We start from the raw sequence: 14,577 nt of genomic DNA, 5'->3' as shown, positions 1-14,577 counted from the left end.
GCTGAGAGCAGTTCACATTCCTGGGCATCTCAGTATGGGAGCAGACATCCTGTCGAGGCAGGGGCTGAGGCCCGGGGAATGGATGCTTCACCCCGAGGTGGTGAAGCAGATATGGAGAGTGTTTGGCCAGGCTCAGGTGGACCTGTTGCGACTCATATGATATCGCACTGTCCCCTATGGTTCTCTCTGACTCATCCAGCTCCACTGGGGCTGGATGCCATGGTACAGACGTGGCCGAGGCTTCGTCTATATGCCTTTCCTCCGATTTTTCTGCTCCCGGGAGTTCTGGAGAGAGTGCGCCGGGACGGGGTCTGTCTGTTGTTAGTATCCCCGTTCTGGCTGGGCCGAGTTGGGTCTCAGGCCTGATTTCTCTCCTCGACGGCGCTCTATGGGAGATTCCCATCAGGACAGATCTCCTCTCACAGGCAGAGGGCGTGCCCCCGCCCGAAGCTGTAGAAGCTGTGGGTGTGGCCTCTGAGGAGGCACAACTCATAACTTCCGGTCTCACAATCGAGGTTGTTGAGACTATCCTCCATCCAGAGCTCCCTCTATGAGGAAACTGTATTTCTGTGGAGACCGCCTGCCCGACCCAGCTAACTGCCCGTTTGGGATAGTTCTGGAGTTCCTGCAGGTCATTGCGGCCTACCACGCCCCTCTCGGTGGCCATTCAGTTGGAAGACACCCTCTTCTTACACGTTTCCTCTGCGGTGCGCTGAGGCCTCCGGCCAGAGAATCTTATGCTAAGTGGTGGATCAGGATGCTATTCCATAGCCTCGAGTCCTCTGATCTCCCCTCTCCTTTGGGGGTCAAGATTCACTCCTCCAGAAGTTGGCCTTCGGGATGGCGGGCCCCCGCCTACTTTAGCCACTCCGGGCTCTTCTGTTCTCTTGCCATAGCTGTGCTCTTCCACACTAGGCAGGGATTTGCAAGTCTGGCGGCGTGGACATCTCGTTCCCCTAGCGTCCCAGGTTACGTATGTAACCACGGTTCCCCGAGGGTACGAGACGCTGCGTCGCAAGGCCATACTTCCAGCATCCCTACTAGAGCTTGCTTCACTCCTAGAAGCTAACGCTGGAGGCACCTCACGTGCTTTTAAAGCTTCCTGGTCATGACGTCACCCGCCTCTGACGTCTCGCCCATCGATTGGACTGATTACACATATGATTCAGAGCTTGGTATCACTGAAGGCTTTCCCCTAACGTTTTCCGACGCAGCATCTCGTTCCCTCGGGGAACCATGGTTACATACGTAACCTGGGACGTTTTGTATATTTTAATTTTGTGAGTTAAATGGACTGTACAGCAGTCCCTCAAAGAAAGGAGAAAACAGAATGAGATTCAGATATTGAGTACAAATAGGTGTGAGGCTGAATGCTCAGGTAGAAACATTAAGGTGACTCGCCTGCAAGCATACGGGCATCTCAAATAAAGATGCTGTGGAGCGATAGCACTCCTCTACATGATTCATTGAGCTCCACACAAATGTGTGACTTCCTTGTCCCCTCTAATGTCCATTCACACAGAGATTTAGAAATTTACCCTGGATAGTCAGTAGCATCTTATTAATGCTGCCCATTAGTAAGGTTGACGTTAATGCGGCAAGTGGCCAGTTCCAGGAGGAAGCTTCATTAGCATAATTGCTGTCTGTCTGCTTCTCATTATTGACACAAACACACTTCTTCTGTCTCTTCCTCTCTTTCTTCATCCACTTCCTCCCATTGATGTCCTGCTCAAATAGTGCATAACTAAATGTTTTAACCTTGCTTCTGGAAGGATTCATAAATATTTTTAAATTGGTGTTTCTTCAACTCCAGGCACTTTCATGTCCTAGGGGTTGATTTTTTTTTTCATTTAAAGTAATAGAATGGCTTTCCCCCATTATTTTACAGGTCACCTTGCAACTGTCTGTGAAAGTTTTTTACTATGTCATCTACTTTTTAGATCCACTTTATAGTTAGATTGTAAGTCTTGCAAGTCTCCAACTTGTTTGTCTTGTTAAGGCTAATTTCAATTAAAGTGTCATATAAATTTACAATTAAATTATAATTAAATACAATTTTAAACCTTTTTTCCCCCAAATGTTTACCAGAAATATGACAGTGTCAGTTAATAACATGCTGGAGATAAGAAGTATTTCCAGTCAAGCTGTAATTTTGTTATTTCATGCAAAACGTTTGGGGAAATTATGTAATTGTGTGTATTTAGCATACATAAAATGCTAGTATGAAGTCAGTCATTTTATTCCAAAATATTTTTCAAAATGTCATTTCCATAATTGTTTTCCCTTGACACAACACTATCAAACACAATACATAATTTGAGATATGCTGGAAATCTTGATGTGTTTCAACAAAATTGACAGAATTCTTCTGTAATGCATGTGTGAGAGAGAGAGAGAGATTATTTTCTAAAAGTCCACATAACTAAAAGTGCCCTCAGTTGAAGGAATATGTGTTTCGTTCAACTGAGCTTTTGTCAGGTTCTGATTATCAAAAAACAAAGCTGTTAGATGGCTCATGTGGTGGGAAATATTGGTAAATTGTAGAATTTCTTGTGTTTGAGACTCGGATAGGCATGCGTCATTTCAACACGTGACATCCATGCTGTATTATATTCCTTGCTATTTTGTGCATGTGCGTATGTGTGAATGTGTATGTGTGTGTGCACACTGAGTCACAGTCATGTGCGGATGAGCTGGATGAGATAGAGCTCACGACATGGCAGCAGGTTCTAGTTAGATTACACACTGTAATTGGCTCATCTCCCACGTTTATGTAACCAGCACACTGCAAATGACTCTAGGTGTTGGAACATTGCATAGAATACAAAGGTTTAATTAAAGTTTACATTAGTTAGAGTGTGTATTGGCATATTTTATGTAATTAAGTGTTTAAAAATAAACAGACGAATGCGAAAAATAATTTCCCTGATCAGAAACTGGATTTGCAATTCAGTAAACTTCTGTTATGTTTCATAATTCTGGTTGATACGGTCTATTACACTCTTAAAAATTAAGGTTCCAAAAGGGGGTTTTCACAGCAATGCCATAGAAGAATCATTTGGGTTCCCCAATGAGCCTTTCAAAGAACAGTTCTTAAAAGAACCATTTTTTCTTAGTGTGAAGAACATTTTAGTGATCTAAAGAACCCTTTTCCACTATGAAAAACTTGTGGAATGGAAAGGTTCCATGGATGTAAAAGGCAGACATGGACAGGTTTGAAAATGAGAGAGAGCTGACAAAAAGTCAAAGCAACAAGTGAAGATGTGTGAATTTGAGAAGATGTTTTGCTGCTGCATCTTCCTTTTCCTCCCCTACTCCACGTCTACACCAAGACCTCCATTACCCATCCGTCCTCTCCAGAGACACTTTTCCACACCATCTATTATTTCAGACAAATCTGTAGCCTGTGGACAACTTTCTAAAGTCTTTGTTTTAAGAGAAACTTAGTCTGCAGCTGTTTTCCTGTTGCATCTCAGAGGCTACACAGCGTCAGTCAGAGCGTGAGAGGAGAAAAGAGCAGAGGAGTGAGGTAAACAACTTTATCATTGGAAATCCGATTGGAGAGCTAGTGTGAGTGGTTGCTTCTTACCTAGCTGCCTCCCAGCAGTGAGATCTTTTAAACAAGTGAAGGGAGACTCGGGATTTCGATTAGAGCCTCACCAGGACTTGAATTTCATAAAGCTCTGCGGTTTTTGTCAGATATCTCTGATCCAAAGTGAGAGGAATGTAAAAAGTGGGTGAGTGGTTGAGGAACAGGGGGGAGAGAAGAAACGGATGCATAGGGAGCAGAGAAGAGGTGACGAGGCCAGAGATGGAGGCTTCATAATCAAACTTCAGACCCCAGAGTGAGAACTCAACACCAGCATCTAATCCTCTGACTCCACAGGCCTCGAAGGCTCGAAGTCACACTTCTTGCACTTATACAAGAATGAAACAAGGGAGAGAGAATGAAACCAACTCTGAAATCTGAGGTAGACTTTGATGACTTCTTGTTTCCCATAATTCTGTTCTCCTGCAGGAAAGGAAGCCATTGTGGCTGCTCAGTGAGTTTAGGCCAGATTTACAGATTCTCACAGTCATTGTTTGGCATCTCTATGCAAGTTGTTCGCTTTTTGAAATCACAACCCCTCCCCAAACACACGGGCAGCTTAGCGTTCTTTATTTAGCCGATTTTGGTAGCCATTTATGCAAACAAAAAGACAAATCTTCCGCTTTGATCGCCGAGCCATGACTTTGCTCTTCAGGGATGCAGATTGAGCTGCGTTGTGTGTGTTTAGTGAGGGAGTTGGGTACAGTCTTATTTTAGTATTATTTATATTCTGTTATAATATTTATTAATATTTTTTATTTGATTGTATTCTTTTTCATTTCAATTTTAGGAATTTTGTTATCTGCAATTGTCATTTTTATTAGTTATTTTTAAAATATTTCTATATATATTTATTTTTATTTTAGTGTTAGGTTTAGTAATTTTAGTGCTTTAGCTTAAACTTATTAATTTAATTTAGCTGCCTATGCAACATTTGAAGTTTTTTGAGTTTAAGTGTTTAATCAAATATATTTATTATTTTATTTTAATTCATTTCAGCTTTGTTTCAGTTATCAAAATAGTTAACAATAGCAACAATGGTTGGGTACATGTGTTTGTTTGGGTACTTGGGCAAACCCCCCCATTAGACGGTCAGACGAGGCAACCCCAAACCTAATTTGCGGCGCAGCTGTAGGTACCTTTCATCTCTCCCAAACGCGGGCGGTTCTGCTTTCTCTTCATCTTCTCGTGTTTGAAAACATTGGCATTCATGTGCCTATGTGTGCGTCTGCTTTTTGTAGACAAGCCCAGCGGGTCTGCCAGGGTCCCATCCAGCTCTGTGTGCCACTTTTTCACAGAATCACTTGAGTGGAAAATCTAGACGTAGAGGGGAGCATTTCACCTGAATGGGACATGGGAATGTTGGCAGTGGAGCTCTGCTATTTCTCTGTGGGGATTCTGGGGGCTGAATGAATGGCTGGAAGTTTTTCAGGATTTGCCACTAAGCTCAACCAGACCAGCATACGCTGACTTGTTCCAGCGCTGCACTTCTCCATTCAGAAGAAAGAGTGTAGCCTCAACAGGGGTTAAGGGCAAATACAAACACATTCAACCTTGAGGAAATTAGCTTTTTTAAGAGAACACAAGCCCTCCTTTAGTTTCTGAGGGCTTTAGGTCATTATCTGTATCTATAATTGCTTTCGTTAAAATATAATGATCTATTGGCACAAATCCTGCACTTTACATGTTTACCATCATTTATATTCTTGTAGTGAGCTATGCGTGAGTGACAGAAGGATCCACTTTGTTTGTTCTCATCCCGTTAGAGCATCATAAATCTAGCCAGACATATGATACACTAATGAATAATGAAGAGCAAATCTCTTTCTCGCTCTCTTTTTGATTCTCTCTCTCTTCTGTTGTTGTCTATAGCGACGCTAAGGCCTAAATGCACATTTCAACAAAGAACAGCAATTATGCTCCTCATTTGCATGACTTAACATGCATTTGCATGTGCTTGCGCAGAAGGCTTTGTGTACAGCCTGTGTTTAACACGGCAGAACGTGGAGCCTTTAACAAGCTTCATCCTGAGACCGAGCCTAATGGACAACAGCCCTGCTGGAAGTTTAATGAATCTTTGCTCACAAACATAGAGAGAGGTGGACAGACAGATGGAGTGACAGACAGAGACATTAACTTGAAGACTTACATACTCTACACATGTGGTTGCCAAAAACTATATTAGTTATCTGCTGATTTTGATAATGATAATGATTTTTTTATTCAACATCTAGAACAAATATTCAACAAATAGGATTTCTATAATTTTACATTTTTATTATACATATGTCATAATCTAAAACTCATCTTTAAAAACACTAATAATTAAATAATACTGTTAAATGTAACCTATAGCAAATCTCAAAATGAATATACATTTTTCATACTGTTTTCATACAAATGTTAATTGGCTATTAGCCATGAAATTAATTATCAGGTTATTGATATCATCCAGAATTTTAATACTGGTGCATTTAGAAATGTGTCAGCAGCTGAGCATTAATGTCTTACATAATCCATGGAATGTTCAGGGAGTTCATTGTTGTCCATTAAGTCCAAACCTGAGAAGATCCAGTATCCATTCTGTTTCAAATCTCTCCTTTCTTCTTCAGGCTTTATGATATCCGCGTGATGAAACCACACACACACTGCACAGAAACTCTGATTGTAGCTTTTTTTTTTTTTTTTTAAGAAATCTCCTGTCATAAATCATAAATATGATATGAGCCCTCGCATACATTTTTCAGGGCTTTATTTTTTAATGCTGAACAAAAGTTCTCAGATATTCATAATTTAAGTGACAGTTTCCATGTTTTAGATTGGTTTATTTCCACAGAACTTATGAAATGTGGATCCGAGACGTTTGCTTGATGATGAAAACCACATTGAAAATAGTCTTTATTCAGGGACCAGTTATTGCTAATGTGAGGACTGGTGAATTATTGAGAGTGTGTCCTGAGGGTGCAATGTGAAAAATGGGAGTACTATACACTAACTTCTTGAGTCTACACTCTCTCTGTCTCCATTTCTCATATGTCTTTCTTTGAGGCGGTTTATAGGGCTCAAAAACAGCTGTATTATTACATGCAGTTTGGAATATTAAGCTCAACAAGAATGTATCTGTTTTTTCTTTTAACTGTTCCTCTGCTCACTTTATCTTTGCCATTCATTGTGTAAGTGCTCCACATGAACTGAGTTTTCCCTTCCATCACACCTCTCTTACATTACAAAAGAAATGAAGCTCCCTGAAGAACAGATTGATTTATTTGTCTGAATAAGCTGCAGGTACTGACTGCCGTATCCACAGGAGAATTTTAAGAGCATCCGATGAGACTGTTTCACAAGCACATGGAGCTTACTGCGTGACAATTCTTATTGCTAGTGTGGAACTTTTTGATGAGATACACTGTAAATATATTTCCCAGAGGAACTGTTTATTGCTCAGATGTTGCTCTTTCAGAGCTCAGGAGATCTTTTCAGTTCTGTTTTGTTCTGTGTTTGTAAAACAATGTTTCCTCAAATTAGTAAAGTCAAATTTATTTATATATTACTTTTCACAGTATACATAGTTTCAGAGCAGCTTTACAGAAAATCATGATGTTAGTGTTTATAATTTCTTAATGTCTTAATACCCTATAGTCTGTTTAGCAGATTAGAGTTGGGTGATAATGTAGTTTAAATTTTGCAATGATTCAAGCAATTAAGCAGTTGAGATATGCTATATTGTATATATATATCGCCATACATGAGTATACTGTATGTACAGTATGTGGATAAAGTTGGACGTACTTATATATCCAACTATATATATAGAGCTGGGCAATAAAACTGCATATGAGGTGAGATTTACTATGTAACATATATCGCTTTACATGAGTCTACTGCTTGTTTGTGAATAAAGTTGAATATGAATTAAATATTAATTAAAAAGTAAGCAGGTGAGAAGTTTGTTCATGTATGTTTCATTTCAACTTGGTCTCAGATGTTATCTGAAATATTAAAGGGGAAAATGTGACAGTTATTGACATACAGTAGAATTCTAGAGCTATACAATTATATAGTTTTCTATAATATGGATCATTTGACTCTGAAAGAATTTAATGAGAGACATTTGAGGGTAACACTTAACATTCATTTTCATTAACTAACATTAACAAAGATTAATAAATAAATACTGTAATAAATGTATTGTTATTTGTTTGTTCATGTTAGTTAATACATTAACTAACATTAACTAATGGAACCTTATTGTAAAGTGTTACCTATTTGAGTTTATATGGACTTTTGGTGTCTGGGCAAATCTGAGCACAGTTTGAGACATTATTGATCTTTTCTCAAAGTCTGGATGAGATCCGTGAGATTGCTAGAATCTTTTTTGTTCTTTTGAAAAAATATCCAAAAAATGGAAGTCTCTATTTTTATCTCATCACTGAGATGTTAACAATATCTTATTGGTCAGTTTTCTTTTGTCACAGGAAGCATATTGAGAGAATCTGACTTTCTTTGAGAACAAATGGAAAGAGATGTGTCTTGCTAAACCCCAACAGTGACAGGGCAGAGTCAGCCTTTGTACTGAACAGATTGACCCATTTAATATGACTTTTCCCACATGGTCACCACTGAACACAGTTTGGTCCATTCTAATGAGCAGAAACAGCAAATTGAGCACAAGGCTTGCAGGTCATAGTTTGTAAAGTGACTTTTAGATGTATTGAGCGAGAGAGAGACAGAGCAGATCTCAATGGTGGAAGGGTGCCTGCAGTTCTCCTAACATCAATTTGAAAATGTTTCCCATGGTCCCCTCTCCAGTAAAGCCTGTCAGACTCCACTGAGGTAATTGAGTTTCTGCAGAGGCAAAATGAAACTGAAGTTTCAGCAGCAGCATCAAAGGGAAAGGCACTGCTTGTGGTTTGTCTACTCCTCACAGCCCAAGCGATCGATTAATTCCTTGTAGTAAAGGGGGGAGTGGAAAGATGGATCCAGGATCAGGTATCTCATAGATCCAGCAGAGTTCTGCAGAGCACCTCTATGCCATGTGAGAAAAAATACCTTGATGTGTGAGATGATGAATGTGAGCAACCTGAAACTAAAAGTACCTCTTGTCAGAGTGCACAGGCCTTTGATCACATATTGATGGTATGTTGTTATTGACGCCCTTGCTGTATCGCTTTAACCCAGTGGTTTTCAAAGTGTGGGGTGCACCCCCTAAAGCAGTGGCACTGTTCTTTTATTTATTTTAGTATGTTGTAAATATATCATTGCATACCAGTTTTTTTATAATAAAATATTTTTATGTACTTTGTCGACATAAAGTAATTGAACAATACAAAATAATTGAACAATGTAAGCCTACTGCCATAAAGCATAACAAAACAGTGAATGCTGAAAACAGTTGTGCTGCTTAATAATTTTTGTGCAAGCTTTTATGCTTTTTCATGATTTTCTGATTAATAGAAAGTTCAAAAGAACTGCATATTCTTTTTTTCACCGTTTTTTTATACATTGTCAGTAGGCTTACATTGTCATGTGACACTGAAGACTGGAGTAATGGTTGCTGGCTCAGCAGTCATCACAGGACTACAATTACTTTTTAAATGATATTAAAATGGAAATCAGTTCTTTTAAATACTAATTATTTTACATTTTTGATCAAATACATTCATACTTGGTATGCATGAGACTCTTTTTTTTTTGATGAGGTGGGTGCAAATGTTTTTCTTCTTTAAAAGTATCACTAAGGCATCTTCAATAACAATTAAGAACCAGTACTTTAACCTATACAGTGAAAAGCCATTTGAAAAGACACGTGTCACATAAGGACATGTCAGACAAGGTTGGATAGTGCAGACGTGATTGAGCTGATCAGTTAATGCAACAAATACAAAGTTAACTTGCTTCACCACCTCCTCTCAGGGCCTCTTCGCCCTCTACTCTTTTTGGTTTCAGTCTGCCTAGATGTGGTATGGAGCATGTGTGAGGGGACATAGAGAGGAGTTATCTCGCCCTTTAATGACTCTGCACACACATGCAGAGCCTCTAATTGAGTTTCTGTGTTGTGCTGACTGGGCTTTGATTCGCCCACGAGTGGTCAGAGAGAGGTGCTTGCCTTCCATGTTTCTAAGCCTTTTACTATCTCTCTCTGTCTCTGTGGTCAGACAGCATCTTAATCCCAGCATCCCAGATGACTTACTAACACACTCTAATCATCTACAGAACAAGATTATGAAATTAGACATCACTTTGACCCTCTGTTGGAAAACCAGGTCATTCCAGCTTAAGGTGGTATAGCTGTGTAACTGGTCCAAGCTGGTATGACATGGTTTAGTTGGCTGACTAACAAAGGGCTGAGCACCAGCAACAAACCTGTTAACATGTTTTAAAAACCCATATTATACAGTAAAATAGTATTTTCTATTTTTTTCAGTCAGAGCTCTTGACTAAGATTGCCTACCAGCTCAATCAGGACTCAACTAGCTTGTAGCATAATTGGTCAACCACTTAAACTGGGTCACTAAACAGACACTATGTGAGGTACATTTTGTCAACATTTTGTTGATTTCATGTTGACTTTAAGATGGTTTTACAAATGGATTATCCAAAAGGGCACTTAAAAAATTAGTTAATTGGAGAACCTTTTTTTTATGTTCATTAGAAAGCATACTGATTCTTTAAAGTACGTAGAGACAAATATGCTGATATGAATGTAACACCAAGTTTTTTTTTCATCTCCAATGAGCCATTTAACCAATTGAAGAACCCTGATGCAGAGAAAATTCCAGAAGATAGTTCTTTGCCAACCCATTTCTTTATTTTTAAGAGTATGGGTCTGATTTCAGCCCAGTTTCCACAGAAAGGAGGAACAGTTGGCGACTGGTTTAGAGCAGCGCATGTGTGTTTGTGTATGTTTTTGTGGTTTAGGTCAGTGCTGTGCTGTCCTGCGTGGCGGGTCCTGCTGTATTTCACTGTGAAGTGAGGATGTGTGTCCACAAACAGCCTTGGGGCTTTCAATCAGATCTCAGCCGTTGAAATGAAAAGGAAATAAACAGCAAGAGGAAAAAAGGGAGTGAGAGAGAAAACACATCACTAAGATGGAGGATCTATCTCTTAGTCGTGTTGCATTTATCTGAGTGGTTTCTCTCCTCTGTGTAACAGCTCCACTGCTCTCTCTCTCCTTTTTTTGAAAGTCTGTTTTCATTCCCCCCCCCAGGGCAGTATTGCTTGTATTTTAGATGACAGTGTATGAAATATACAACATGCCCGAGCTTTGATATAACACAGAGGAGTATAGAGCAGTTGCTTTTGTCAGTGAGAGACAAGGACAGTGTGTGTGTGTGTGTGTGTAAGAACATCCCACACAGATGTCGGTTTGAAATCAACAGAACAGAGGAAACATAATTATGTGTTTAGTTCCTCCCCTCATCTCTCTCTCTGCATGCGCTCATCAGCGGTGAAAAATGGGCTTAATTAACCTGCAGGAAACTTAGTGAATGTGTATGATGCATGGAAGCCTGTGTGTGAATTGTGTTTCTTTTTCAACAACTGTGTCTAAATGAGAGCGGAGGAGAGAAACAGCATGTTAAAACTGTCCTTGTGGTGGATTTCCTGATATGTGACTATATTATTACTAGGAGTGGAATGGTTCGTGGAAAAAAATCGAACCGTACAGTTCTCCACACACGGTTCGGCACGCACTAGGACTGCGGTTCAACTTAAATCTGACACCACATCTGTAATATGGTTTGCTATAAATAACACGTAAAACAAACAGGGTTCGGCTAATATATGTTTCTGTTGATGGATGCGCATTCTGGCTTCCCAATACATTACAAAAACAGCGATGGAAAAAAACGTGGACAAACCATTCACTCTTGTTCAATGTGAATGCCGTATGCTGGAATATGAGCATTTATTCCGTTATCACCTGGGTGCTGATGAGGTGAGTCCTGAACAGCACACGTTGATATCTGTGTTTAAGCTAAACTAATTTAAGCTTTGCCTGTTTAAACATTTAAGAGCCAGAGGACGCGAGCTTGCGTGCGCAGTGAGAAGATTTGTGCGTGAGCTCATCCGAAATGCGCAAACCCTCGTCTCAGAACGCGCGCAAATATTAAGCTCTCTCTGAAGTATTGTTTAAATGGACAAATTCACACAAAAATTATGTCAAAATGCCGGTCTTGGTAAGTATCCTATAGCAGACATAGCTGGCTGAACGTACTGTATCAGTGCACTGGATCAGTGCATTCTCTTAAAGTGACAGCACTTTCTTAATATTAATCAAACAGCAACAACAAAGAAATCACTCACTGCTCTTGATTGAATAGCTTTTGTAACTTTAATAAAGAGTAATCTTTAATTTCTACAATCAAATATGCAATGTTGTTTTACATTTCATTACTTTATTCAATTTCAGTACCTACAAACTAATGTTAGACCTACCTAAAAAAAACTGAAAATCACTGTTTATTTTATTTGTATCTTTACTCTATTGTATTTATTTGTGCTGTTGCTTGTAGTTAGATAAATTATTTTTATTTGACAGTATAGTTTTTGCCTAAACATAGCATATACTGAACCATACCAAAACGGTGACTCTAAAACCGTGATACAAACCGAACCATGCGTAAGTTGAACCATTCCACCCCTAATTATTACTAGTATTACTAGATGCTTTTGACATTATAAATCAGACTGCCTGATATAACCATCCAGATATGTGCACCCAAGATTTCAGTTTTGCTTTTAATTGCTTTTAATCAGAAGAATTAATATATTAAAATAACTAATTGTGGTTAATCTCATGTTTATTTCTTCAGTCTTTATATACTGTATATACAGTGGTGTGAAAAAGTGTTGGCCCCCTTCCTGATTTCTTATTTTTTTGCATGTTTGTCACACTTTAATGTTTCAGATCATCAAACAAATTTAAATATTAGTCAAAGATAACACAAGTAAACACAACATGCAGTTTTTAAATGAAGGTTTTTATTATTAGGGGAAAACAAAATCCAAAACTACATGGCCCTGTGCAAAGAAGTGTTTGCCCCCCTGTTAAAACTGTGGTTTATCACACCTGAGTTCAATTTCTCTAGCCACACCCTGGCCTGATTACTGCCACACCTGTTCGCAATCAAGAAATCTCTTAAATAGGACCTGCCTGACAAAGTGAAGTAGACCAAAATATCCTCAAAAGCTAGACATCATGCCGAGATCCAAAGAAATTCAGAAACAAATGAGAAAAAAAGTAATTGAGATCTATCAGTCTGGAAAAAGTTATAAAGCCATGGAAGGGGGCCAACACTTTTTCACACCACTGTATATATATATATATATATATATATATATGTATATATATATATATATATATGTATAAAGTTACACTACCAAACGTTTGGTGTCAGCCATCACAGGAATAAATTATAATTAATTTTAAAATGTGTTGAAATTGAAAAGAGTTATTTTTTTATTGTAATAACATTTCCCTGTCTTTTTGAGGAAATAAATTCAGCCTTGGTGAACAAAAGAGATTTCAAAAACATTAAAAAAAATCTTACCAACCCCCAAATTTTCAACAGTAGCGTAAAATGAACTAAATTATGCTTTCCTATCAATGAAGGGGATTTATAAACCAACATTAATTTATTTAAACAATGGCATCAATTATAATTGAATTAAGTAAACATTGATTTAAGAACAGTGTCAGGGTGAAATTGTGTTGTGTGTGTGTGTAATATGGTATGACTATAAGTGGGCCACAATGCAAGATCATTAATTAGGATGCACTGTGCTTTCGTAGTCTGGCTGGGTCAGAACAGCCCCCACAGTCTACAAACACACACACACAGTACTTCAATAACGAGGCCCTGTCTGTGTCACACACTGCCCTCTGTCACTGCCTACAGATTAGTATGCACACTTACACACCTACACTAACGGTCATGTTCTCTCTCACTTTGTGTGAGTTTGGGTGTTTGGTTCCACCAAGCTAAAGTCCTTTCTCCTTGCTCAGTGTGAGACGTTGTTTTCACTCCTGGATCGTTTGGGGCATTTGTTTCAGAACCTAATGCGTTTTTCTCATTCATTCAGTGCATTTAGGCATATATGAAGTTGGCGTGCTTGGATCCGCACAAAAACAATCAATACGAGATCACCTGAATGAGGTGGTCTTTCCCTGATTGAAAACAAACGCTGGAGCAGATTAGTGTGGATACTGTGTGTATGCTGATGTTTCGTGTAGATAACTACAACTGAAACCCAACCTCCGCAGAAGAACATCTATGCTTCTACATCACTGCTTGTTTAGCCATTCTGATCCCAGCATTAGGAAAGAGTGGATGAAGTTTAACAGCCTATTCTAAATTATTGATGATTTTTGATGTACATTTTTTTATAACATTATAAGACCTCAGAGAACAGCACAAAATAATAAAAAAGGCAGTTAATGACCCCTTTAACTGCTGTGATCGGATCATTGAACAGTAAATTGAATTCAAGACCTGGATCAATCAAATTCATGAATGAATCATTCAAATCCTTTGATCAGGTTTTGCAGACTGAATCTACAGATTCATAGGAGTCAAAACATTCATGAATCATTTAATTCAGACATCACTGCTATTTTTCATTCATTCGAATTAATATTTAATACTTTAATTTCAGCCTGAAGATAATTTGATAATTAGATTTTTTTTCATCATGTTTTAACTTGACACCCACAGTCTTCATTGATTTTCAAATTATTAATGACTTTATTAATTTTGTTCTGAAGAAGAAATAAAGTCATACAGGGTTAGAACGACATGAGAGTGAGTAAATGATGATAGAGTTTTCATTTTGGGCAGATCTATCCCTTTAATTTGAAAGCAAATTTAGCTTTTTGCTCTTGCTTCTTCCACATTCTTCTAAACCAAATTATCTGCACTTTATTGTCCAAAGATTTGAGACTAAAAGCATATATATATATATATATATATATATATGTGTGTGTGTGT

The 14,577-nt window shown here is 38.5% G+C and overlaps 1 protein-coding gene across 1 annotated transcript in view; it reads left to right on the top strand.

Moving 5' to 3' along the window:
* Positions 1–14,577, top strand: part of LOC107592533 (neural-cadherin-like) — a 138,894-nt gene that overhangs the window by 56,189 nt on the left and 68,128 nt on the right. The window lies entirely within an intron of this gene.

The sequence above is a fragment of the Sinocyclocheilus grahami genome, unplaced genomic scaffold (assembly GCF_001515645.1).
Source record: "Sinocyclocheilus grahami isolate Dianchi unplaced genomic scaffold, SAMN03320097.WGS_v1.1 scaffold9.1, whole genome shotgun sequence".
Classification (NCBI taxonomy): domain Eukaryota; kingdom Metazoa; phylum Chordata; class Actinopteri; order Cypriniformes; family Cyprinidae; genus Sinocyclocheilus; species Sinocyclocheilus grahami.
The sequence above is the reverse complement of the archived record's forward strand: the minus strand, read 5'-3'. Positions and strand labels throughout refer to the sequence as shown.